A 27,403-nucleotide genomic window follows, 5' to 3' on the forward strand; every position below is an offset into this window, starting at 1 on the left:
AAAAATAACACAAAAGTGTGCATGCTAAGTATTTATTTAGCTTGCTTGAGATAACAAATGCTAATAATGTATTTAGTAATTTATGTAGAGATTTTCATCTTCAAAGCTTTGTGCTAACATTAGCTAATTAATCCCTAGGATGAAGGGATCTTTCAAGGAACACCGAGGAACCTGATCCTGCAGTAATGAATGTTGTAGTAGCAGGAGTAAGGCCAAAGAGGGAACTACATTTCTAAGTGCCCAGTTAGCATAAGGATCACATACAAGCCTATGTCTCCTCAGAAACTTCCATTCTCCACCCACACTCTGCCTATGTTTAACCGCGTGCTCTTGAGAGTAAGGGACCAGGCATGAAAGGGGTTTGACAATTCTGCTAAATGTGTAGAACTATGCCTAGGGCTTTGTCTTGTTTGGGCCTATTGCTCGCCTTCACTAACACTTGGGAGCTCGGTAGCTTTGTGCTATCTTTCACATGCTATTTGATCAAGACTCCAGTGAGTACAACAAAGTATTATGCTGTGGGAGAAGTTTGGCTTCATCTGACAAGGATCAGAAGCCACTCTTTCATGTACTGAAGTATTCTGCCTCTCTCTAAATCCATGTTCCTGAAAATCCAAGGGCCACTCCATAGTCCTTCATAACTACAGCCATAGGCGCCATGGGGTGCAGGGCCTATGGTCGATTTATTCATTCATGTAGATATCTGACTTGTCTGTACAGATTACTCTTGCCCCTGGTGGGAATATTCTGCACAGTGGGATTGCAGATTCCCCAAATACCCAATGCATATTAATACTCCTTTGGAGCATGTACCTGACTCAGTTTAGGTGCTATCTCCATGGTGGCCCAAATTTTGGTCCTGAGATTTAAACCTGGCTATATTGTATTATGTCCAGTTCCATAGAGATTACACTGTTCTTAGGTGCAACACAGTATAAAACAAGGAAATACTTATTTCTGACACTTTTTGCTGTGCACATTTTCACTTATTTGAACAGCATGTTACTGATGGGTCTGTTTTCACAGTATTAACCATATACATGAACCATTGGACTAATATAAATATACTGCAAATAGTTTTTTTAGAACAACATCAGAATGCTTTCCTAATTTTTCTGTAGGTGTTGATCATCTGCCATTGCTTAGTTGAAAGCAAGACAATGTTTTAATTTGCACCAGTAAATATAATTATTAAGCAATTAACCACCAGGCATTTATGGCTGGTAATTATCTTTGTTTAAACAAACACAAATTACTTTCATAACAATAGAATTTTGCTACTAGCTGCTCCAGTGATATTCATTGACGTATTGCATTCTGGTGCTTATATTATATACAAGAATGCCGAGATGATAGGAGAGTCTGAGTTATTGGACTTAATATTCCTAACCTAGAGGTAATTCAATAAAAAAATTTCCTTATTAACTTCAAAAGAAAACCTCTTCACCAAAATGACGAATATTTTCTTGACTAGAATTATTATTCTTTGTAATGAGCAGTGTTCTTAGAAAATGAGGATTTAATATGTAACCAATTAGTAAAAAAATTAAGTCAATTAGAAAACACAATTTTCTATGTTTAGATGTTAATTAAATTCAGGGGTATTTTTAATAAAATTAATATGGTGAAAACAAATTAAGAAAAAGAACCAATTTAATCTAAATTTAATCTATTAATCAAGAATAGTGCTTATTTCTTATAGTTATATTTATTGCAATGGTTAATTTACCATTCAGAAGTTCAATTCAAAAGCCATAGAAATTCAGCTGAGTGCATTTATAGGAGCTGAACAAAAGTAAAATATACAATTAAATGCAAAAATATATTCAAACAACTGCAGATCTTGCGGTGATCCTTAAAGCCTCTGAGTTAAGGCTGAAACGGCAATGACATCTTTTCATTCTACGTTGATGTCTGAAGACGTCTTTGAACATGGAGTAACATACAATTTGTGGTCTGCAGCACCTGGGCTTGGACACAAAAAGGCACAAGTCAGATAATGAGGGAGTTTCAGATAACTTTACTAGGAGACTTGCTGGATCAGGCTAGAGAAGAATGATTAACAGGCTATAGTGCCATATCTGGTTGTGGCCCATGCAAAGTTGCCTTTTTTAGTCTGTCATTCCTATTCTAAATAAATTACAGACCAGCTAATTTGTTTGCAAACTGGCAGCCTCAAGGTGATACTTGCTGCTCTTCAGAAGAGTTATGAATAGCTTTATGCAGCACTTTTCACCTCTAGCTTCCTGATTCAAATCTAGCCTGAAAGTTATTGCTATTTGGTTTAGTAGTAGGAGGTGGTCTTTCGGCTTTGTCTTCACCTACTCAAATGTGTCTTTTTATTTTACAGTGAGATAACTATTGTGTGTTAGATCTCATAGTGAAATCTTAAGTGCAGAGAAGGCAGCTGTAGTTCTTACCATAAAGTAGCTGGGTGAGTTCAGCACCATGAAAATAACAGGAGTACTTGTGGCACCTTAGAGACTAACAAATTTATTAGAGCATAAGCTTTCGTGGGCTACAACCCACTTCTTCGGATGCATATAGAGTGAACCATATATTGAGGAGATATATATACACACACATACAGAGAGCATGAACAGGTGGGAGTTGTCTTACCAACTCTGAGAGGCCAATTAAGTAAGAGAAAAAAAACTTTTGAAGTGATAATCAAGATGGTTCAGTACAGACAGTTTGATAAGAAGCAAGTGTGAAAATACTTACAAGGGGAGATAGATTCAATGTTTGTAATGGCTCAGCCATTCCCAATCCCTATTTAGCCCTGAGTTGATTGTGTCTAGTTTGCATATCAATTCCAGCTCAGCAGTCTCTCGTTGGAGTCTGTTTTTGAAGTTTTTCTGTTTTAAGATAGCCACCCGCAGGTCTGTCAAAGAATGGCCAGACAGGTTAAAGTGTTCTCCCACTGGTTTTTGAGTATTATGATTCCTGATGTCAGATTTGTGTCCATTAATTCTTTTGCGTAGAGACTGTCCGGTTTGGCCAATGTACATGGCAGAGGGGCATTGCTGGCACATGATGGCATATATCACATTGGTAGATGTGCAGGTGAACGAGCCACTGATGGTATAGCTGATGTGATTAGGCCCTATGATGGTGTCACTTGAATAGATATGTGGACAGAGTTGGCATCGGGCTTTGTTACAAGGATAGGTTCCTGGGTCAGTGTTTTTGTTCAGTGATGTGTGGTTGCTGGTGAGTATTTGCTTTAGGTTGGGGGGTTGTCTGTAAGCGAGGACAGGTCTGTCTCCCAAGATCTGTGAGAGTAAAGGATCATCTTTCAGGATAGGTTGTAGATCTCTGATGATGCGCTGGAGAGGTTTTAGTTGGGGGCTGAAGGTGACAGCTAGTGGTGTTCTGTTATTTTCTTTGTTGGCCCTGTCTTGTAGGAGGTGACTTCTGGGTACTCGTCTGGCTCTGTCAATCTGTTTTTTCACTTCAGCAGGTGGGTATTGTAGTTTTAAGAATGCTTGATAGAGATCTTGTAGGTGCTTGTCTCTATCTGAGGGATTGGAGCAAATGCGGTTATATCTTAGAGCTTGGCTGTAGACAATGGATCGTGTGGTGTGTCCTGGATGGAAGCTGGAGGCATGTAGGTAAGTGTAGCGGTCAGTAGGTTTCCGGTACAGGGTGGTATTTATGTGACCATCGCTTATTAGCACAGTAGTGTCCAGGAAATGGACCGCTTGTGTGGATTGATCTAGGCTGAGGTTGATGGTGGGATGGAAATTATTGAAATCATGGTGGAATTCCTCAAGGGCTTCTTTTCCATGGGTCCAGATGATGAAGATGTCATCAATGTAGCGCAAGTAGAGTAGGGGCGTTAGGGGACGAGAGCTAAGGAAGCGTTGTTCTAAGTCAGCCATAAAAATGTTGGCATACTGCGGGGCCATGCGGGTACCCATAGCAGTGCCGCTGACTTGAAGGTATATATTGTCCCCAAATGTGAAATAGTTGTGGGTGAGGACAAAGTCACAGAGTTCAGCCACCAGGTTAGCTGTGACATTATCGGGGATACTGTTCCTGATAGCTTGTAGTCCATCTGTGTGTGGAATATTGGTGTAGAGGGCTTCTACGTCCATAGTGGCCAGGATGGTGTTTTCTGGAAGATCACCGATGGATTCTAGTTTCCTCAGGAAGTCAGTAGTATCTCGAAGATAGCTAGGAGTGCTGGTAGCGTAGGGTCTGAGGAGAGAGTCCACATAACCAGACAAGCCTGATGTTAGGGTGCCAATGCCTGAGATGATGGGGCGTCCAGGATTTCCAGGTTTATGGATCTTGGGTAGCAAATAGAATGTCCCTGGTCGGGGTTCTAGGCATGTGTCTGTACAGATTTGTTCCTGTGCTTTGTCAGGGAGTTTTTTTAGCAGATGGTGTAGTTTCTTTAGGTAATCCTCAGTGGGATCAGAGGATAATGGCCTGTAGAATGTGGTGTTAGAGAGCTGTCTAGCAGCCTCTTGGTCATATTCCAATTTATTCATGATGACGACAGCACCTCCTTTGTCAGCCTTTTTGATAATGATGTCAGGGTTGTTTCTGAGGCTGTAGATGGCGTTGTGTTCAGCATGGCTGAGGTTATGGGGCAAGTGATGTTGCTTATTCAGCACCATGGTTGACCTTGCCTACCTTACCTCTTGGTAAAACTATAGTGCCTTGTGTCTGCTATGTTTTTACAGCAGGATAGCTAAAGCTAAGTTAGTTTCCCTGTTGTAAAAACACACATTTTTGTCAGTGAAGACACGCCCCCTCAGTCCATTTCCTTTTGGAGAGGTGTCCATATCTCAATCACCACTAGCAAAACGACCCCCGGCTGGCCCATTCCAAACCTAGGCTTACTACGGTGGTGAGAACCACAGGAATTGTGCAGTCCCACTGTAAGGTTCACCGTACAGTCCAGCCATGATGGTTCTGTTGCTTGTGCATATTGAGGGCTTTTCTGTATTCTTAGAATAGAATTTCCCCCTCGGTACGTATTATGGATCTTGTCAAGATAGCCATTTATTTTAAAGGCAGAGACCTCAACAGGTTCAGATGACAAAATCCCTGGGTTCTAAAGGAGTTGACTGAAGAACTAGCATTCATTTTGAAAAGTAATGGAAAGCCCAGGGCGTACAAGACAAGTGAGGCTAAGGTAAATGCAGTACCAGTATTTGATCTTGGATGTTTGGAACGACTACTAATAATCAAAGCACTTTACAAAGGAGGACAGTATCCCCATTTTAAAGATGAGGGAAACTGAGGCACAGAACGGTGACATTACTTGTCAAGGACACCTGGCAGAGACAGGAATGGAACCCAGGTCTCCTGAAGTGCTTCCCCATAGTACACCTTACTTTAATCTCTAGTAAAATACTAGAGACAATTGCAAGCATCTAGAGGATAATAGAAACATGAACAATAAGCATCATGACTTTATAAAGAACAAGTGATCAGACTTGATATTTTTTTAATTAAATTATACATTTCGTGGATGAATGTAAGGCAGTGAGTGATACATCTGCACTCCAATGAAACAGTTGATAAGGGAGTCTCATGAAATCTCACTTGAAAAATAAATCATTCACGTTATCTTAAATATATGGAAGCTGAATAAAAGACCATAAACGATACACATGCATACACACACAAAAAGTGTATTGAGCAGAGGGAGATGTTTGTTAGGGGTCTCTTGGGGATTTGTGATACTGTCACAATAAAATGCCCCCCCATGGGGTCCCCTGTGTCAGCACCAGCTTTGTATATTGCCAATGCCTTTATATGCATTGGAAAGTATCTTAGGAAGGGTTGAAGGTGTGAGTGTGGAGTGGAAGATTCTTTTGCAGGTTACAAGAGGCCGAAAGGGGAGGAAGGGAGAAAGGAGTGGGTTAACTCAATGATCCAGCTAGGCCTGAAGATAAGGAACGAAACTGCAGCCCAAGGCCAGCGCACACAAATAAGCTCTCTGCTGCCAATCAGCCAGAAGCCTCTGTCTCAACCCCGGCCAGCCGTGAGAAAGGAGAACTGAGCCTGACAGAACTGAAGGGGTGCAAAACTTGTAAGGCTTGGTCTACACTAACCCCCCAAATCGAACTAAGGTACGCAACTTCAGCTACGTGAATAACGTAGCTGAAGTTCGAAGTACCTTAGTTCGATCTTACCTCGGTCCACATGTGGCAGGCAGGCTCCCCCGTTGACTCCGCGGTACTCCTCTCGTCTAGCTGGAGTACCGCAGTCGACGGCGAGCACTTCCTGGTTCGACTTATCGCGTCCAGACAAGACGCGATAAGTCGAACCCAGAAGTTCGATCGCTCGCCGCCAAACTGCCGGGTAAGTGTAGACCTACCCTAAGACTGCAAAGGTCAGTGAGTTGAAAAACAACAGTCTCGCGACCCTGAGACCGGTGTGTTTTGGGGAAACTAAGGGAGCCACAGAAGTCTGGTTCGGACTGGTACCGAGAGCACGGGGGATGAGGGTTCCTGGAGGAAAACGCCCCCGGAAAAACCCAGGGCTTAAAACCCTCCTGAGAGGTGAAGCAAGTCGGAGATTTACAGCGGACTCTAGACAACCTGTGCACAGGGCAGAACTCTCGTCTACCCTTCCCCTCTTCTTCTTACGTTACACCCAGGCTTGGCCAGCCTTGGGTTGTGTGTGTGTCAGTATGAAAGTGGGTTAGGGCTTGGGCACTAACGCTTTCTTCTTCCCTTTGAGTGACGTGGGGCGCACCCAGCACTCACCGCTGTTATTTGGTTAATAAAGCTTTAAATTTAGTCATTTGGTGTACTCCTTCATCTCCTCCCTAAAGATCCTGCAGCCTCAGCCTGATTACCTGAAGCCCCAGGCAGATTGGTAACATAAATCTGTCACAATAGGCCAGATTTGATATGACATCTTCATTAATAAACTGGAATAAGTGAAGAGTTTGTTCATTAAATTAGCAGATGATGCTAAATTGGGGAGGGGGGGGGAGGGACGTGATGCAGTTGGGGAGTAGTACAAACACCAGCAAGGACCTAAAATTAATACAACAGGACCTAGAAACTCTAGAAGTAATGCTAGCGAATAGCAACATGAGATTCAACCTGGAAAAATAATCTAAAATAATCTGATATTCCATGGATGGGGAAATACTAAATGCCAAACAAGATCTAGTCTTTAAAAAGGAGCAGAAACTAGATGTGAGCTTGTATTATGATATGGTAGCAAATACACCTTCTGCATTAAGGGGAGTGGGGGACTAGCATTATTTTGTATACGTTTATCATGGGCTAGAGAAGGTAGACCAGAAATCTTCTGTTCACCTTTGCTTGCTTTACAGCAAGGGCCCATTCAATTAAATTGAAAGGTGGTAGGTTCAAAACTGATGAACATTCAGTTCTGTTCAAAATTGTTCAGAACGTTTAGGCTGTGGAATTCATTGCCAAAGGAGATCACTGAGGGCAAGAGCTTAGCTGGATTCATAAATGATTGGACATTAATATGGAGAACAATGTGACTAATTTAATCCATTTAAGAGGCTCTCAGACTCTGGCTCCATAAGGTTCACCCATTTCCAGTGCAGATGTTGTTCTGAGACCTTCCAAAGCAGCTTGATCCCTAGTCATATAATTTCCTTTTACTACAAAGCATTCCATGGTTTTGGAGGAGCTGGGCAGGGCCCAGCAAGGCCAAAATAAATAGGGCCAACAGTGTAGAGGGGCACTGGGGAAACAACAGCAGTGTACGTCATGATCAGGGTTCTGCTAATACAGTGGATCAAGGGAGCCAATATATCTACCCATGCTGCTCACGTTGATAGGCCCCTGGCTGTTCCCAAAGACCAGCCCATGCAGCCATGAATGGGATTTGTAAGTCTCTGCACCTATCTGAAGATGCCTAAATGGATGGTTTCAACCTATTTTGCACTAGTGACTTGGTCAGCGTTAATGTACCCAGTGTAGACCCCGGGACAATAATCAGTGCACACTGTCTATTCCCCCTAGGATTGCAGTTTTGATTAGACGTATTTCTGGAGGTTTCATCACATGACATAATCTTTAATTAAAAATTAATCTTTAATTCCTGGAGACTCCAGGACAACCCTGGAGAGTTGGCAACCCTAATTCTCCCTTCTCTCAGACCATACCCTGTGGCATTACTGTGTAAGTAGTGTAGAATGTCTGGTGGGGGTTTCCTGGTGCCATGGCATGATACCACATAGCTGCATTTCCCCTGTATATGTTCTTTCAAGGCCCTTTGAGGCATAAAGTATGCCCATTTGTGCCCATCTGTTCCCCAGAATAGAAGGTGGGCAGGTGGCCTCTCTCAAGTCTATTATCCAGCTACATTGTAGAGTCTCTAGGGCTATCAATCCATTACCGTGTTTTAAGACAACTTTTCCAGTCTCAGCATTATATCAATGGAATTTTTGTAGTACATATCCTTTCTTTTAATGCTCTTATATTAGCTTATCCCTATCAGAGGCACATGTGATGGGCACAAAGAAACGGCAATATTCCCCTCAGAATTCTTCTTGCTGCAGAATGCAGTATTTCAACAAAGAGGGAGGGCGTATCTTTTTGCATATGTGCAAAATGTGGTTAAAGATGTGTGGGGAAATGGGGAAAAATAATAAGTAAGTAAGTAAGTAAATAAATAATGGAAGTGCCTGATGGTTGAGGGCCCTATGAAATGGTTCGTAAATCTCAGGTTGTTCCCCTGGGTTTGCACACACAGGCTGTCCCCCACTCCCTGCATGGAAGTGAGATCAGTGGTCTCTGCATCACTAGCTCCCCCTACAGAGGGTGGACCATGGGATCAGGGATTTCTGCGTAGGGAGGGAGACAGGCATTAACTGTTAAGGCTGCATTAACTTCTGAGTACATCTGCCTCTTTGCGCTGTTAACCCCTCCCCCGATATGGAGAACAAGAGTTCCACGGGCGGCTGTTGTTTCAGTGGTAATAAGTGATGCAACAGGCAGGCAGAGTTGTAAGAAAGAGATTTTTATTAAGCACCCTAAGAAGCCTGTTATGTGCTGAAGCTCTAGAATTTATCAGCTAGCAGCCCGACCCTGGTGTGCATTCCTGAGCCTATGGTGTCACCCCAAAGTAGGTCCATCCTGAAGCCTGACCTTCCTTCTCCAGTTCCACTCATTCTATGACAGCCTCTGCCAAGGGAAGCCTTGGCAGAGCTATTCTGACAAGGAGGGGGCAGAGCTGCGGGGGAACTGGAGGCAACACAAAGGCACAGGTAAACTCTCCAGAGCAGGAAACTCTCACTTTATTTTCAGTTGCACAACACCCAGAAAGATGGGGCCTTTGGATTCTATCATAATTATAATAATAGGGCCTTTGTGCAGATAGTCAGGTCTGCCAACAGGTAACGAGGTCTAGATGGATTCTGCAGGATCTGTAGCTTTAGGGTGCCAATCTGGGGCAGCCACACAGTTTTTGTCTAATGCAAAAATCCCTCCCAAGTATTTTCTGTGGGAGTGGATGCCCTCACTCCATAAGCAAGTCAATTTCATACCTGTCCAATAGACAAATAGTTCTCCAGGGAAGGTCATTGGACAACCAGTAGTCTGCAGAGCCCTTCCTGGTATTCCGTATGTTATGAATTCTGATAAGTATGTGTGGACTTCTCAGCAGAGATTTGATTTTTATATTTAGACCAGGCATATAGGCCACCTGCAAAATCATCACATTTCATAACCTTTACACATTACTGCTTGAGTTACAAACCCTTAAAAACAGGGATTCAGTCCTAACAGTAACAAACTGAACCAATTACAGCAGTACTGCTCGGTCATCTATGAGGAGCTCATTTCCTTTAACAATTTCCAGTGAAGGCCAGTCCAGAGACTGAGTAGTTAAGCTCATGTTATGGAATAATGATGTAATGATACAATCTTGCAGGCTTTCACATACAACCTTAATTTGATTAAAGATTTTAATGTAACAATTACAGAAGTGTACAACAGTGAATTTAGTAGCTGCAGTATGCAGTACCTAAGGTTAAATACTCCTGAAATTGTATTTCTTTTTAAACATTATACCTCAGCTGAATTACTCATAAACTGAAGATTGTGATATTGTTAAAAGGAAATCATCACATTATTTTGGGGCTTAAAGAAAAAGACAAAATGGCTGATAAGGTGGTTTACACAACATAACGTAGTGAGAAGAGAAGTGTGGGTTTGTGTGTGTGGGTATTTGATATGTAAAGATTTGCCTCAGTGTGGGAAACCTAGATGCTTCAGCACTGCACAAGGAGTACACATGAGAATCAGACAGATGAGTCTCTCTGCCTTGCCTGTTACACTCCTGTCCCTACACTATTCACCTGTTCTCTATTTGCCGCTTGCCTCCTGCCTTTTATTGTTTTGCCCCATACATTTAAAACCACCTCCTTTTCCCTTTGCATTAAGCAACCTTGGTCTCCTCCTTCAAATCCCTCTTTAAGAGTCACAGCTTTTGACGTACTTCCCATGCAAATCTCCATTCCAGACTTGTGTGTTTATGGCACATGGCCAAAGTAACAAACAGAAATATACCAACCCAAACAGCTTACAAGGTCCTCTGTGCTCCCTTGCCTATTCTTGACTGTTATCACTCTTTCCTCCTTTCTCCCTTATCCATTGTGCTCTGCGTATCCTTATTTCTGTTGAGGGGGCTGACCCTGCAAGGTGCTGAGTTCCCTCAGTTTGCATTACAGTCAGTGGGATTTGAGGAGACCCAACACCTTTCAGAAGAGAATTAAGCCCTTGCAGGGTTGAACCTTAAAGTATGACCTTCTCTTCTTACTCCTGTTGAAGTTTTGCCATAACTGGAACAATTATCCTTTGTTTTAAAACTGTTGGTTTTCAACACCAGTACAGCTAATTAATAGGTAAATTACAGATGTAAGAGTCCAGATTTTGCTTTTCAGTTAAATGCCCATGAATCTGAAATAAGAATCCAAATTGCTGCCTCAAAAAGCACTATGCAACAATGACACTTGTGGCTTTGCTACGAGCCCCTGGGATGGGGCCATGTGTAGCTCCACTTGCCCAGGAGCAAAACCATGATTGTGATTTTCTTATTCTTGGTTTCCCCCTGCTCTAGAGAGACTGTATCTTGCACCTATACACATCACAATATACATCAGCTCAGCTGTGCTGCCTGGGGTGTTTAGGTCAGAGCCTTCCATTCCCCACCCACATTCATGATGGATGGACGTGGCCATCCCCCAAAGGCTGCTCCCCTCCATGTGGTATAGGTAGCCAGTGCAAGGGAATAAGGCAGTGTCTTACTCTCCTGCATAGGCATACAGGATGGACTACAGTGTAGCCCTAAATATTCATTCACAACTCCTCAAGATGAGTGACGTGCAAAGAAAAAGCAGTCTGAAGGGTGATCAATAAATGAGATATTTAGAATATTTTCTGGTTAACCATGTAAAATATTAATAGTGATTATACGTACAAGGATTTTTGTTTAACATAGAAGCTTAGTCCAATTTTTTTTTAAACCTAGCTATTCCATGGGCATCCCTCACCATAGTATCTAGACACCAGTAACCAGAATAACAGGGATACATGGTCAATAAGACTGCACAGTTTATAGCCACCAATAGTTTTCAGAAAGTGATGCTTTTTGGTGTAAGATTTTATAGCTACTCCCTCCTTTATGCCTCCCCCGCCAAAAAAGTAACAGTCAGTCTTTATTATCTTTGGTTCCTGATTTTATGAGCAGCATAGGGGGACATGCAAATGAAGGCTATTAAAACTTCCATTTTGTCACCAAACCATGTATGCTTCAGCAATGTTTCCAGTAGTAGGCTTTAATTGTTTCTTTTTCATTTCTGCAACATATTTTTACAGATCAGATATCAATGAAGTTGAAAGTTAAAATTTAAATAAAAAAAATCAATGTAACTCTCAACTAGGCTACACTAATGTCCTTTATTCACATGTTTTGTTTTCCTCTCAGACTTCTGATAAGCAGATCTGCAGATATGTACTATCCTTCCCCTCCACCCCAAGCTCTACTTTAGGTATTTTTAAATTCTAGTCAACATACAGTGAGAATTTGCAGGTGCTTCTAGAGAACTTTTTCCCCTCTAGCTGGCTGTGGAAAGGACAATGCAATTAATAACAGATGGTACGGAATGACCACGTCCTTGAGAGAATGCCTTATTGGCACCTCCTGCTAATTGTATCACATATAACACAACTAAAAGCATAATAAATCTGAACTGGGGGACATTTTATGCAAGAGCTCTCCTCCTTTTCCAGACGGTAAATTGCTCAGCTCTTGAAATATCTATAACCTTGTGACACCCAACTTGCATTAGCTTAATTGCCTTTTTTTCTTTTCTCCCTCCCTCCCCCCTCACTCACTCTCTCTCTCTCTCTCTCTCTCTTGGGTTTGTAACAGCAATTCTGCTTTGTTAGTCTACCTGTTTTACAGCTGGAAGTAAAGTAGCTACATTTGCTGGCTTGTACGGAATTTCGTCAGGGTCTGATTTGCAGACTTAATGATAAATTGCCCTTTTTAAAGCGCTTTCCTTAATATCAGAACAGGAGGGGAAAATGACTAACTGCTGAAGGAATTTAATAAACCTCTGGAAGAGCATTCTCATTAACTCTGAGATGGGAGTGAGTTTCAGATGCATCAACAGATACACCCTATTCTGTTTGCAAATGCTACTTCCAGTAGTAAAATGACAGCACATGATAAAAAGGCGGGGCATTCGTCTATCTTCAAAAGAAGCAACAAAGAAGTACTATACCAACAGTAAGAAAGGGTTGCTGAAGTCTCAATAGCCTAGTGCCTTGTCACCAGCTGGCAATCTGGAAGGGTTGGTCCTGCATCATTTTTTTCTAATGTAAATGGGGGAATGGGAGACCTGCTTATGAGGAATTGATCTATCAGGTTTTGAGTGCGTGTATATGGAAGATATATATATAGAGAGAGAATTTGTTTTTGTTTTGTTTTTAAATACATGATTCATTTACATTTTATTTTTAGCCAACTGAAGAAAACGCACTACATCAGTGGTTCTCAACCAGGGGTCCGAGGCCCACTGTGGCGCCGCGAGCAGGTTTCAGGGGATCCACCAAGCAGGGTCAGCATTAGACTTGCTGGGGCCCAGGGCAAAAAGCCGAAGCCCCACTCCATGGGGCTGAAGCCAAAGCCTGAGCAACTTAGTTTCACAGGGCCCCCTATAGAGTGGGACCCCGGGCAACTGCCCTGCTTGCTATCCCCTAACGCTGGCCCTGGCTTTTATATGCAGAAAAACAGTTGTTGTGGCACAGACAGGCTATGGAAATTTTTTATAGCATGTTGGGGGCGGGGCGCGGCGGGGCTAAGAAAGAATAAGGTTGAGAACACCTGTGATACATCAGTACACACATGTGCATAGTGACTCTTACGGCATTGTGTAAGTCACAAAATTGTAATATTGTATGTTGTGAAGGACACAGAGCTGTGTGCTGTCTGTGAGTTGCTGGTGTTTAGGCTTCTATCCTCTTGCCAGCTCTCTAGTGGGTTTATGTGGATGTTGAACAGTGGAGAATTGGCCCTTGTGGGACTCTGCAGGTGGAGGGACTGGTGGCAGAATAACAGTTACTGACCACTACCCTTTGGGTGCATACAGACTACAGCTAGGTTTTGAGCAGTGGTGGAGCCCAGGGTGACAATAGGTCATTGATGGTGCCCCTTTGATTATACATATTGGCTTGAATAATAATAACATGCAGCATCATGCAACTAATTGGATGGAAGACACTGTTTTACACCCAAAATCTTAATGGTAATGAATATGTTTTATGAATAAAGAGTAAACTGCATATATAGTAAATAACTTTAAGGAGACAGTGTCATATCTGATAATTTTTAGGAGCTCTACAATTCAAAATTGGCTCAAGCTCAAAACTATAAACTGGTCCATAACAATAATGAGTGAATTTCAAATGGCCTGGAATTTAAGTTCATTTCAGATAAGCACCCTGAAGTTCAAGTCGATAGGTATACAAAATTTATCCAAATTGTCTGAACGTATTAAATCTGAAAACTTGTTGAATTTTGCTAAATTGTGGGAGCTATAGGGGCCATAATATGGACTTGAGAACCTAAGTGTAGGCCCACATGTTGTGTTAAAATCTTGACTGTATCTATATGTGATATATTTTCAACTTGCATATTTATCATGTCATAGTTTTCCAAATGTATTTTACTTCAAACAGTATATGCTCTCATTGTCCTCAATAAATGGCTGACCATACCTGTGCATCTGATGCTGTAATCCTTCTGTAGGGTTCTCTGGGAGTTTGGCCTGTGTAAGGACTATGGGATTGCTCACTCTGAACAAATTGTAACTATACAGTCACTAGGAGAAGGACAGTCGACTGATGTCTCAGTAGCTAAAGGAAAGCACTCAAACATTTTAAATACTGGAGTTCAGTTAAATTTAGTGTTGCCGTAGATACTGCATTATCTCTAGCAACTCCCGGCCTTTCTGGCTTTTATCTGTGACTTAGTCATAGAAATAGAACTGTGACATACTTTATAAAGCAGAGTGTATTTTCCTTGAGTGTGTCACCATTTGCTTTTGGTAGGTGCACAATCTGGATGGATGGTTCTGACTGTGAGAGAAAACAACAGTATGGTGGGTTGATGATTGGGGGGTGGGGGGAGATTATACATTATTATCCATCCAGTCATGATATATCTCAGTAGACTATATTCATCATCTATTATTGTTGAAATATTCTGAATCGCTTGGTAGTCTTTCATTAAATTTACTCCTCTTTTGCGATGGAATCTCACATATTCTCTGAATGAGAGCAGAAAGAAGAACATCATTTAGGCCATCTTCAGTGCCTTTGTATCATGGCACAGTATTCCATGATTCTAAACCTCCTTTTAAATACCAGCTGCCCCTTGGTGTGGAAACGTAAAATACAAAGAGCCCTTTTCTGTGGTACCATATTACCCATGTTTAATAGAAGGATAGTGCAAGCCGTACTACTTTATATTGTGACTTCACAAACTAATGGGAGGCATTCCGCTGTTCAGTGCTGTGATACTAGCAGAAAATATTATGGGGCCCTTAAGGGACGAATAAGTACAGGAGAAATTGTAAAGCTGAGGGATGAGGGGTAATGCTGGGTGTTTCACAAATTGAAGGCTTAAGCCACTGTCACCTGCCACATGTTCCTTTTCCAACTGCACTATGTTACCATGAGTGGCATAAACAGCTTTCAGACCTTGCAAGTACACTTATACTGCTGCTGATGAATTCTGCTAGTGTGAGCAAACATTTGTAAATATTAATTGCTGGACCAATGGAAATTTGTCCTTTTAATAAACTTGAAAGAAAACCTTATAGAATTGCAAAAGGGAAAAAGTATGGCTGCACACAACTGTAAAATGGTTTTTCCGAACATTACACCTGGGACCCTACTAGCCAGTTGGGTTCCCCGTCCTTTTCCATCTGAGATGGTCATTTAAGAAATCGATAGCAATGATGCATCTTAGCTGTCACGTGTCTGGTAACCATACCTCTTATTAGGACAAATATGAATTCAATTTGAAAACAGAGAAGACGCTCTAACAGAAGACAGCTATTTATCTGTTTGCAGTTTACCGAGTAAGCAAGGAGAAGAGCAAGAAATGACAAGAGCCCTAATCCATAATTCAAATGCATAATTGAAACCACACTTCCATCAGGTGCAGATATTAATCACCCAAAAGAGGACCTTGTCCACAAATAATATGAAGCATGAAATCCTCTCAGCTCCTTCCCATCTCTCTCTTACTTTCTTGTGTACAGTACTGGTTAATATAGAAAAGGATTCTGACCGAGTTACTCGTGCGTGTGTGTATATAAAATATATGAAAGTACAGGGATGTGTGTGTGTGTGTATGTATGTGCATAGGTGCTGGAACTAGGGTGCTGCTGCTTGAAGTGGTTTCCATTATATACAGGGTTTACAATTCTATTCAATGGCTTTCAGCACCCCCACTATACAAATTGTTCCAGCACCCCTGTGTATGTGTACATAAATCAATGGTTATAAATCAGTGGTTATATAATAGGCCTAAGGAAACATTAGCAAAAGTAATGGCTGCATTGGAAGACTTCATTTGCAGAAGTAAAATACAATACATATAATTTTATATAGTCGAGTCATCCAATCTGATCCCCTGCATTGTGTACACATTATGTTCAGTAACAAGCAGGCTAGTATACATTTCCTGGGTGTAGCTGAGAGTATAAGGCAATATTAAAAAAAAAAAAAAAAACAGCATCAATATAATCAAGCCAATTAGTAAGTCTGATTAAGAAACTCTTTAATACAAAATAGGAAAGACTACATTAATGCAGTGAGACTGCTGAACAGCTGAAATCTCTGTTAAGTCAGACAAACACAAAAAAGTTCTGTCAGGAACATTTAAATCTGGCCACATTGCATCTCCTATGCAATATTATTATTTCCGGTAGCAGTCACAAAATGTTACACTTTGATGGGGTGTCCACCACACACAGGACTGGAAAGGGTTAAGTTAACCAGGTCGGCCTATTAACTCCACAGGCTGCACCTGGAGGAAAAGCCTGGGTGCAGGGAATTGATTGCAAGCAGGTTCAGCTGTGCAGGAATAGGCAGGGCCTAAAAAGGCAGGGGCTGCTGCTGGGAAAGGGCAGTCACTCCTTCAGAAGAGGGAGGAGGGTTTGGAGCTGGTACACCCAGAGTAAGATGGGGAGCCAAGAGTGGCAGGAAGCAGTCCAGGGAAGGAGCAGTGATGGCTGAGAGCAGGGCCGGCTCCAGGCACCAGGCAACCAAGCACATGCTTGGGGCGGCACCTGGTAAGGGGCGGCCAATCTTGGGGTGGCAGGGGGCGGCGCGGCACGGCATTCCGCGGGGGCGCTCCGGCGGCACGGCATTCCGCGGGGGTACTCCGGCGGCGCGGCGCTCTGGGGGGCGGGCTCCGGCGGCACTCTGGCGGCGCGGCGCTTGGCGGGGGGGCAGCGCGGCGTGGCATTCCGCGGGGAGCGGGGGCGCTCCGGCGGCGCGGCACTCGGCTGGGGGGGGCGGCGCGGGCCGTGGCAGTCGGGGGGTCCGGCAGCGCGGTGCTCGGCGGGGGGGCGGCGCGGGGTGCGGCGCTCGGGGGGTTCCAGCGGCGCGGCGCTTGGCGGCGGGGGGGCTCAGGGGGCAGCACTTTTTTTTTTTTTTTTTTTTTTTGCTGCTTGGGGCAGCAAAAAAGTTAGAGCCAGCCCTGGCTGAGAGAGTAAAGTCCAGAACTGCTGGGTTGAGGGTCCCTGGATTGGAATGCGGAGTAGAGTGGGTCTGGGTTTCCCTACCAGCCACTGAAAGAGTGGCACCTGAGGCAGTGAATGGGAAGACTGCCTAGGGCTGCTGAAGGGAAGACTTTGATATGCCCCAGAAAGGGGGAACACTGGGTGATCTGGCTGGAGGGCTTAGTCACAAAGAGGATGCTGCAGTTCCTGGAGTGAGAGAGGGGCTGCAGACCAGAGAGAGATGGAATGATGGCGTGTAGCTATGGGAATGAGCATTGACCTGATGAGCTAATCCCCAGAGTGGCCAGGAGGAGGCACCAGACTAGCGGTGAGTGGTGCACCTGGTCACATACACCTTTTCCAAATAGAGTAGGAGGCACATTACTTTCCCCAAGCACCTCAGAATCTGAAGACCAACAAATAAACGGAGGGTAGGGGAAAGGGGCAACATATGTACAGTTATGTGATGTGAATGATGTACAGTTATTATTGAAATAGGACATCTCCAAATCACTCCAAGTGTAATATTGGCAGCAGTGACTTTCCCATGAGCACCATGACAGAGGTGGGTCTTCGTGAGGGACTCTAATATAGAGGGAGAAATGGCCTTGTGGATGAGCTCAGGAAGGGCATTCCATGTGTGGAGGAAGGTATGGCTATTGTGTGGAATGGAAGGAAGAGGCTGGAATAATAGCAGCAGTGTGTGTAAATCGAGCGCTGTTCAATGTGGAACAGACTTGTGCGGGGCTTTTACAACTTATCATATAATTAGGGGGAAAGGAACGGGTGTACCAAGTGTATATTTAACAAGAAAAACATGCTCAGGATAATCGGGCAGAATTTTCCTTTCATTTACACTGATATAAATCCTGCGTAACTTCATGGCTACAGTGATTTTAGTTTGGATTTACATTGGTGTACATGAGAACAGGATTTGTCCCACTGTTCCTGTAGGAACCCTAACTTTTGCAAATCCTGACTTCTTGTTGTCGTGAGTTCTTAATATTGTATTAACATAAATTTTGTCTTTACTTTCCTAATTTTTTTTCTGAGAAGGGGGAAAAAAACCCTCAAAAACCCCTTTCATCTTGCACCATTCCACACTCTTTGCAATCAGTCTGTCCTGCTGTTAGATGAATAGATGTCAGTGTTTCTAGATTTATAACAGTTTGAGAGTAACCGTGCTGCTCTTTATATGTGCAATAGCAATAGTTTCTGATATACTCTCGTAAGAGTACTGAATGATGGATGAAATTTCAGCAATTATTATGGAAAGGGAGTGTTTTAGATGTGCAACTGTCTGTTTCTTTGACACCAGGAGCATCTGCTTAAATTGTCAGCTCCTCACCCGGTATGGGCCTAATCAATTGAGTTAATTTGGTTTAATAGATTTTGAATAAATGGGATGCATTACCTTCCTCTCATGGTTTTTTTTTTTTTTTTTTTTTACAAAGCATTTGAGGGCAAAATAAAAATGCATGTACCCTTTCCACTGAATGAAAAAGATAACTGTAATCTTTTACTCTTATATCTCAAAATGATCAATTGAATTTTTCTGAAGTACTTTAGTGTATGTTGATTCATTTGGTATGCACCCATCTGATGGTTTTGATCTGGCCACTCTATTACAGTGCTGTCGAAATCAGTGGCTTCCACTTTTAAAAGCGTGGTCCTACCACTGACACAGGAAGCCTCAATTACTCCATTTTGTTTGCAAAGCATTAGGTTGGCTCTGTTATAGCAATATTACTGATGTACAGTAGGTTTCAATGCAATCTTAGTGTCAATGTGTTGGTTTATAGAGTACTGGAATGGGTTCTAGGCCTAGTTCTGCCATTGGCTTTCAGAGGGATCTTGGGCAAGTCACTTTCATAGAATCATAGAATATCAGGGTTGGAAGGGACCTCAGGAGATCATCTAGTCCAACCCGCTGCTCAAAGCAGGACCAATTCCCAACTAAATCATCCCAGCCAGGGCGGGATAGCTCAGTGGTTTGAGCATTGGCCTACTAAACCCAGGGTTGTGAGTTCAATCCTTGAGGGGGCCACTTGGGGATCTGGGGCAAAATCAGTACTTGGTCCTGCTAGTGAAGGCAGGGGGCTGGACTCGATGACCTTTCAAGGTCCCTTCCAGTTCTAGGAGATGGGATATCTCCATTTGTCAAGCCGGGCCTTAAAAACCTCCAAGGAAGGAGACTCCACCACCTCCCTAGGTAATGCATTCCAGTGCTTCACCACCCTCCTAGTGAAATAGTGTTTCCTAATATCCAACCTAGACCTCCCCCACTGCAACTTGAGACCATTGCTCCTTGTTCTGTCATCTGCCACCATTGAGAACAGCCGAGTTCCATCCTCTTTGGAACCCCCCTTCAGGTAGTTGAAGGCTGCTATCAAATCCCCCCTCATTCTTCTCTTCTGGAGACTAAACAATCCCAGTTCCCTCAGCCTCTCCTCATAAGTCATGCGCTCCAGACCCCTAATCATTTTTGTTGCCCTCCGCTGGACTCTTTCCAATTTTTCCACATCCTTCTTGTAGTGTGGGGCCCAAAACTGGACACAGTACTCCAGATGAGGCCTCACTAATGTCGAATAAAGGGGAACAATCACGTCCCTCGATCTGCTGGCAAGGCCCCTACTTATACAGCCCAAAATGCCGTTAGCCTTCTTGGCAACAAGAGCACACTGTTGACTCGTATCCAGCTTCTCGTCCACTGTGACCCCTAGGTCCTTTTCTGCAGAACTGCTACCTAGCCATTCGGTCCCTAGTCTGTAGCTGTGCATGGGATTCTTCCGTCCTAAGTGCAGAACTCTGCATTTGTCCTTGTTGAACCTCATCAGGTTTCTTTTGGCCCAATCCTCTAATTTGTCTAGGTCCCTCTGTATCCGATCCCTACCCTCTAGTGTATCTACCACGCCTCCTAGTTTAGTGTCATCGGCAAACTTGCTGAGAGTGCAGTCCACACCATCCTCCAGATCATTAATAAAGATATTAAACAAAACGGCCCCAGGACCGACCCTTGGGGCACTCCGCTTGAAACTGGCTGCCAACTAGACATGGAGCCATTGATCACTACCCGTTGAGCCCGACGATCTAGCCAGCTTTCTATCCACCTTACAGTCCATTCATCCAGCCCATACTTCTTTAACTTGGCAGCAAGAATACTGTGGGAGACCGTATCAAAAGCTTTGCTAAAGTCAAGGAATAACACATCCACTGCTTTCCCCTCATCCACAGAGCCAGTTATCTCATCATAGAAGGCAATTAGGTTAGTCAGGCACGACTTCCCCTTGGTGAATCCATGCTGACTGTTCCTGATCACTTTCCTCTCCTCTAAGTGTTTCATAATTGATTCCTTGAGGACCTGCTCCATGATTTTTCCAGGGACTGAGGTGAGGCTGACTGGCCTGTAGTTCCCCGGATCCTCCTCCTTCCCTTTTTTAAAGATGGGCACTACATTAGCCTTTTTCCAGTCATCCGGGACCTCCCCCGATCGCCATGAGTTTTCAAAAATAATGGCTAATGGCTCTGCAATCTCATCCGCCAACTCCTTTAGCACCCTCGGATGCAGCGCATCCGGCCCCATGGACTTGTGCACGTCCAGTTTTTCTAAATAGTCCCGAACCACTTCTTTCTCCACAGAGGGCTGGTCACCTTCTCCCCATATTGTGCTGCCCAGTGCAGCAGTCTGGGAGCTGACCTTGTTTGTGAAGACAGAGGCAAAAAAATCATTGAGTACATTAGCTTTTTCCACATCCTCGGTCACTAGGTTGCCTCCCTCATTCAGTAAGGGGCCCACACTTTCCTTGACTTGCTTCTTGTTGCTAACATACCTGAAGAAACCCTTCTTGTTACTCTTAACATCTCTTGCTAGCTGCAACTCCAAGTGTGATTTGGCCTTCCTGATTTCACTCCTGCATGCCTGAGCAATATTTTTATACTCCTCCCTGGTCATTTGTCCTATCTTCCACTTCTTGTAAGCTTCTTTTTTGCGTTTAAGATCAGCAAGGATTTCACTGTTTAGCCAAGCTGGTCGCCTGCCATATTTACTATTCTTTCTACACATCGGGATGGTTTGTTCCTGCAACCGCAATAAGGATTCTTTAAAATACAGCCAGCTCTCCTGGACCCCTTTGCCCTTCATGTTATTCTCCCAGGAGATCCTGCCCATCTGTTCCGTGAGGGAGTCAAAGTCTGCTTTTCTGAAGTCCAGGGTCCGTATTCTGCTGCTCTCCTTTCTTCCTTGTGTCAGGATCCTGAAATCGACCATCTCATGGTCACGGCCTCCCAGGTTCCCATCCACTTTTGCTTCCCCTACTAATTCTTCCCTGTTTGTGAGCAGCAGGTCAAGAAAAGCTCTGCCCCTAGTTGGTTCCTCCAGCACTTGCACCAGGAAATTGTCCCCTACACTTTCCAAAAACTTCCTGGATTGTCTGTGCACCGCTGTATTGCTCTCCCAGCAGATATCAGGGTGATTAAAGTCTCCCATGAGAACCAGGGCCTGCGATCTAGCAACTTCTGCTAGTTGCCAGAAGAAAGCCTCGTCCACCTCATCCCCCTGGTCTGGTGGTCTAGAGCAGACTCCGACCACGACATCACCCTTGTTGCTCACACTTCTCAACTTCATCCAGAGACACTCAGGTTTTTCTGCAGTTTCATACCGGAGCTCTGAGCAGTCATACTCCTCTCTTACATACAACGCAACTCCCCCACCTTTTCTGCCCTGCCTGTCCTTCCTGAACAGTTTATATCCATCCATGATAGTACTCCAGTCATGTGAGTTATCCCACCAAGTCTCTGTTATTCCAATCGCATCATAGTTCCCTGACTGTGCCAGGACTTCCAGTTCTCCCTGCTTGGTTCCCAGGCTTCTTGCATTTGTGTATAGGCACTTAAGATAACTCACTGATCGTCCCTCTTTCTCAGTATGAGACAGGAGTCCTCCCCTCTTGTGCTCTCCTGCTTGTGCTTCCTCCCAGGATCCCATTTCCCCACTTACCTCAGGGCTTTGGTCTCTTTCCCCCGGTGAACCTAGTTTAAAGCCCTCCTCACTAGGTTAGCCAGCCTGCTGGTGAAGATGCTCTTCCCTCTCTTCGTTAGGTGGAGCCCATCCCTGCCCAGCACTCCTCCTTCTTGGAACACCATCCCATGGTCGAAGAATCCAAAGCCTTCTCTCCGACACCACCTGCGTAGCCATTCGTTGACTTCCACGATTCGACGGTCTCTACCCAGGCCTTTTCCTTGCACAGGGAGGATGGACGATAACACCACTTGCGCCTCAAACTCCTTTATCCTTCTTCCCAGAGCCACGTAGTCTGCAGTGATCCGCTCAAGGTCATTCTTGGCAGTATCATTGGTTCCCACGTGGAGAAGCAGGAAGGGGTAGCGATCCGAGGGCTTGATGAGTCTCGGCAGTCTCTCCGTCACATCGTGTATCCTAGCTCCTGGCAAGCAGCAGACCTCTCGGTTTTCCCGGTCAGGGCGGCAGATAGATGACTCAGTCCCCCTGAGGAGGGAGTCCCCGACCACCACCACCCTCCTCCTCCTCTTGGGAGTGGTGGTCGTGGAACCCCCATCCCTAGGACAGTGCATCTTTTGCCTTCCAATCGGTGGAGTCTCCTTCTGCTCCCTTCCCTCAGATGGGTCATCTACTCCACTCTCCACATTAGTACCTGTAGAGAGAACATGGAAACGATTGCTCACCTGTATCTCCATTGCTGGTACATGGATGCTCCTCTTTCTCCTTCTGGAGGTCACATGCTGCCAAACTTCTTCATCATCCATCTGTCCCTGCTGCGCCTGCTCTGAATCTTCAGAACATTGTGGCCGTAGAAGCTTCTCCTGACGTCTGTCCAGGAAATCTTCATTTTCCCTTATGCAACGCAGAGTCGATACTCGTTTCTCCAGACCTCGAACCTTCTCTTCCAATATGGAGACCAGCTTGCACTTTGTACAGACAGTCGCTTCTGTCCTGTGGAAGAAAGACAAACATGGCACAACCTGTGCAGGTTACAACAGCTGATCGCTCACCTTCCATATCACCTTCCTCTTAAGAGCTTCCTCAGCTGTTGCAAGAACTACTCAGAGAAACCTGCAGATGAAAGCCTCAGTGAGCTCTCTCCAGGCGAACTCCCAGGCAAACTCCCTCTGTTAGCCTCTGCTGTTCGCCGCTCAGCTGGTTCGCTGCTGACTTTGTTGCTGTGTGCCTCAGTTTCCCCATATGTTAAATGGGGATAATGGTTCTTCTTTTGTAAAGTAGTGCTTTTATTTGGAGATTTCAAACTATCTTAGAGCTTGTGTGTGTGGGTGTCTAACTCTAACCCCTTCTCCTCCCCGCCCCAGTCCTTGGCTTGGTGTGTTCAGATACAAGGCTTCAGAATGAAATTGTTCTGTGATTGAAAAATTATTGGATGAATGGAATGCAGTAGATGTTAAGATGCTGTAACAAAGCATTTAACATAGTGCCTCTCTAATTATTATTTCTATAAAAATTAATTCAAACTGACTTGGATGTGAGCCCTGTCAGATGGCTTGAAAATTGGCTGAGAGATTGTAAACACAGCATAAGGATAAAAAACAGTGAGCGTGTGTATGTTGGGGGGATGGGGGGAAAGAGGAGTTGGCAAGAAGATGTCCAGTGGGGTCGTGTAAACATCAGTCTTAGCCCTAGTTTTATTTTATGTCTTTATTAATGATCTAGAAAGACTGAGCAGCAAATTAATTAAATTTGCAGAATTGGAAGGTGCTGTAGACACCAGGGAGGTCAGAAAAATAATATAAAGGAACGTGTAGAGGCTAGAAGAATAGAAACAAAATAAAATGAGATTAAAGCTGGAAAAAATACAAGCTACTGTAATACATCTGGGGAGAATAATCTGAACCGTGGATATTTAATGGGATGGAAATAACAGAGTAAATTATGTCAAAATGATACCAGCATTGATGGACAGTAAATTACATATCAGTTTACAGCTCAATTTTTTTTTGTTTTGTTTTTGTTTTGTTTTTTTAAAACCAATGTGATACTGGGTTGTAAATGCAGAGATCGCCTCATGGGATCACGGAGGTAATAACTAAAGATGGGTCAATTTCAAAAGATTCAAAAGTTCTTCTTTAAATAAGTACCCCAAAAGCTGAATACATATGGCCCGGATCCAAAGCCAGATAAAGTCAATATGAGTCTTTCCATATACTTCAATGGGCTTTGGATCAGGGCCCTTTCTGAATTTTTCCAAGACTATTCACCTCTTTTGTACCTCCAAAAGTGATCAGGAAATTCTGCAAGAACAGTTGCTTTTTTCATGAGATGAGTGCCTAGATACTTCAGTAATCGAGCATACTAGAAATACCTAAATAGATTGATTTCTGATCGTGCCTGCTTCCACTTTGGCGGTATTTACACAATTCACATCCCTTCTCTGGTTTTGGGCCTGGCCAGTCCTGAGGAGTGCAGACATTTGCAAATGGAAAAATATTATCTGAACTTATTTAAATATCAAAAAGGTTTGTTTGCTGTTTAGATTAACTCTTTGTCAAGTGCAGGCTGGGGATAATTTTACCTGAACTTTTTGGCTCTGCCTAATGGCAGATCCTCTCACTAGCACTGCACCTAGATTGGGTATTTAATACCAGATAATAATGGAGACAATTCAGAGAAACAATGAAAGTGATAAGGGGTGGAGAGATTTCTTTATGAAGAAAAATTAGAAGCACTAAAGGTGTATAATTAGGCTAAACTAAGACCAAGCCTAAAAGATGATGTCTTGGGAGTAGTAGAAGGGTGTGTACACTAATAAGAAAATGAAATGATTTAGGATGGTCTAATGGGGTATGAATATAGTGGGGTAAATGACATACAATTAAGGAAAATTTAGGTTGAATGGCAAGAATTAGTTCCTAGCCATGAGTTCTGTTACACTGCAGGGGATTGCTGGAATCTCATCACTTAAATCATTTAAATTAGAGCACAAAGCACTCTTGTAGTCCACTTAGAAATGGAAAGAACTATTGAATGGATATGATGGGGAGACACAGTAAGTACTGAGTAAACTATTGGGGGATGCACAGCATCACCCTGCTACTACAGTTTCCTTCTGTAACGTTTATGATTTTTTGCTTAGCTGCATCATTTCATGTCCCAGTCGCAGCCCCACCCCTAATGAGACTTTCACCTTGTGATATAGACAGAAGTTTTAGAAGAGCATTTCAAAGTTAGGTGCTTGCTAGTACTTAACTGGCCCAAGAGAGGAATAGAGACATTATTTAACATACGTTTAAATGATCCAGTTGTACATTTATTAGTATTATAATACACCTCTACCCCGATATAACGCGACCCGGTATAACACAAATTCGGATATAATGCAGTAAAGCAGTGCTCCGGGGGGGGGGGGGGGGGAGCTGCGCACTCCGGTGGATCAAAGCAAGTTCGATATAACACGGTTTCACCTATAACGCGGTAAGATTTTTTGGCTCCCGAGGTAGAGGTGTATATCGAGGTAGAGGTGTAACATGGTGTTGTATAAAACGCTTGTATGTGGTATAGTGAAGAAGCTTTAGTCCTGATTGGATGCCTTTACTGAAAGAGAGCTAGATGGGTTCCAAACCTCCTTGTGCTAGTTTTATCAACTGTTTTCCAAACCATTTTATAAATCCCCTTAATTTATATCTTTTTTTTTTTTTTAATGATTTTTTGTTGGTTCTGTTTTTCAGTCCACTTTTCACTATGGTGTATTGCTTCATGCTATCCACTTAACAGACTCCTCAGTTTGCACTTCTTTTGATTCTTCCAATAAATTAATCTTACCTAAAGACCTTACTAATGTTAACTCTGTCAGATTTATTCTCTCCACTTTACAGGGTTATTTTTTTCTTTTTTCCACAATGCTTATGTATTTTCAAATCAGTCAGCACTGTGGGCTATCAATATCTCTTCTCTTTCATTTAGCAGCCACCTTAGTGAAACAACTTGCAGAGGCGGAATCTTCTCTACTGCCCTTTGAATGCTTAAAAATTTCCTGTTTCTGCTCTTTGTTTGTAGAAACATTTTACGTTTTCTTTCTGTAATATTTCCACGGAGGGGTAGAATTTGAAAGGCTCTCTAAGGGGCTGGTTGTAGGCATTTTTGCAGTGCTGAGTCCATTCTGTTCATGCATAGTAGACTTCACTTTCCAGTACTGTTAGAACCACGTGTCTTTCATCGGCATTTGATTCAGTCAAATCTGCAAAAATGTTGTATACAGTGATCTTACTATTTCTTCCACTGTGAGAGAGAGCGTGTGTTAAAGCAATATTCCCCATTTATGTATAAGGGAAGTTCTCTTCAAACAGTAATGTTTAACTGTGACCTTTGTACATACACATGCAAATTTTTGGTATGTATTTCAGCTTGTTGATTCTCCATAATGCAATATGACCCTAATGCAGTGAAGGACTCAAGCACATGCTTAACTTTGAAATCAATGCTTTGTTGGATGATGGCTTTATATGCAAAGTAAAAACAGCCCTTGGAATCACTTACACAGACCCTATTTAGGAAGACCATTTAAGCGTGTGCTTAACTTCAACTCAGTGGGACTTAAAGGAGATGCTTAAAGTTAACCATATACTTACGCGCTTTCTTGAATCATGGCCATAATGATATACTCCTTTGGGGACCAATCCAAAGCCCATTGAAGTAAATGGAAAGACTCCCATTTACTTTAATGGGAGTAGATCCTACTTTAGATAAGGACATATCTCAGATTCCATACATTAACGCTAGCAGATCAAACAGCTCAGCTGTTGAATCAGGGGTTCAGTAATAAAAGTTTTATATGTTCAGCATTCCAGACGTTGGAACTATATCCCATTAGATAAGACCAAGGTTCCTCAATAGAAGGCTGTGCCCACACTGACCAGGCCCAGATGCAGGGGATTTAGGTACAGGGTGATACCACAATCCCAATTCATGTCTCACACTACGTAGTTTGCATAAATTTTTTGTAGTTCCTAACTTCTTGCATGTCAGGACCAATCACTTTGCAGATTGTGTAAGACAAATGTATCATTTCCGGGTGTTCCTGTCTACTTTATTGTGAGTATGCTTATAGTAAACAGTTAGTTTAGTTGGTTTCTGCCTCCCTTATTTACTATAAACATATTCATAAT

This window comes from Emys orbicularis, chromosome 6 (genome assembly GCF_028017835.1).
Source record: "Emys orbicularis isolate rEmyOrb1 chromosome 6, rEmyOrb1.hap1, whole genome shotgun sequence".
NCBI lineage: Eukaryota > Metazoa > Chordata > Testudines > Emydidae > Emys > Emys orbicularis.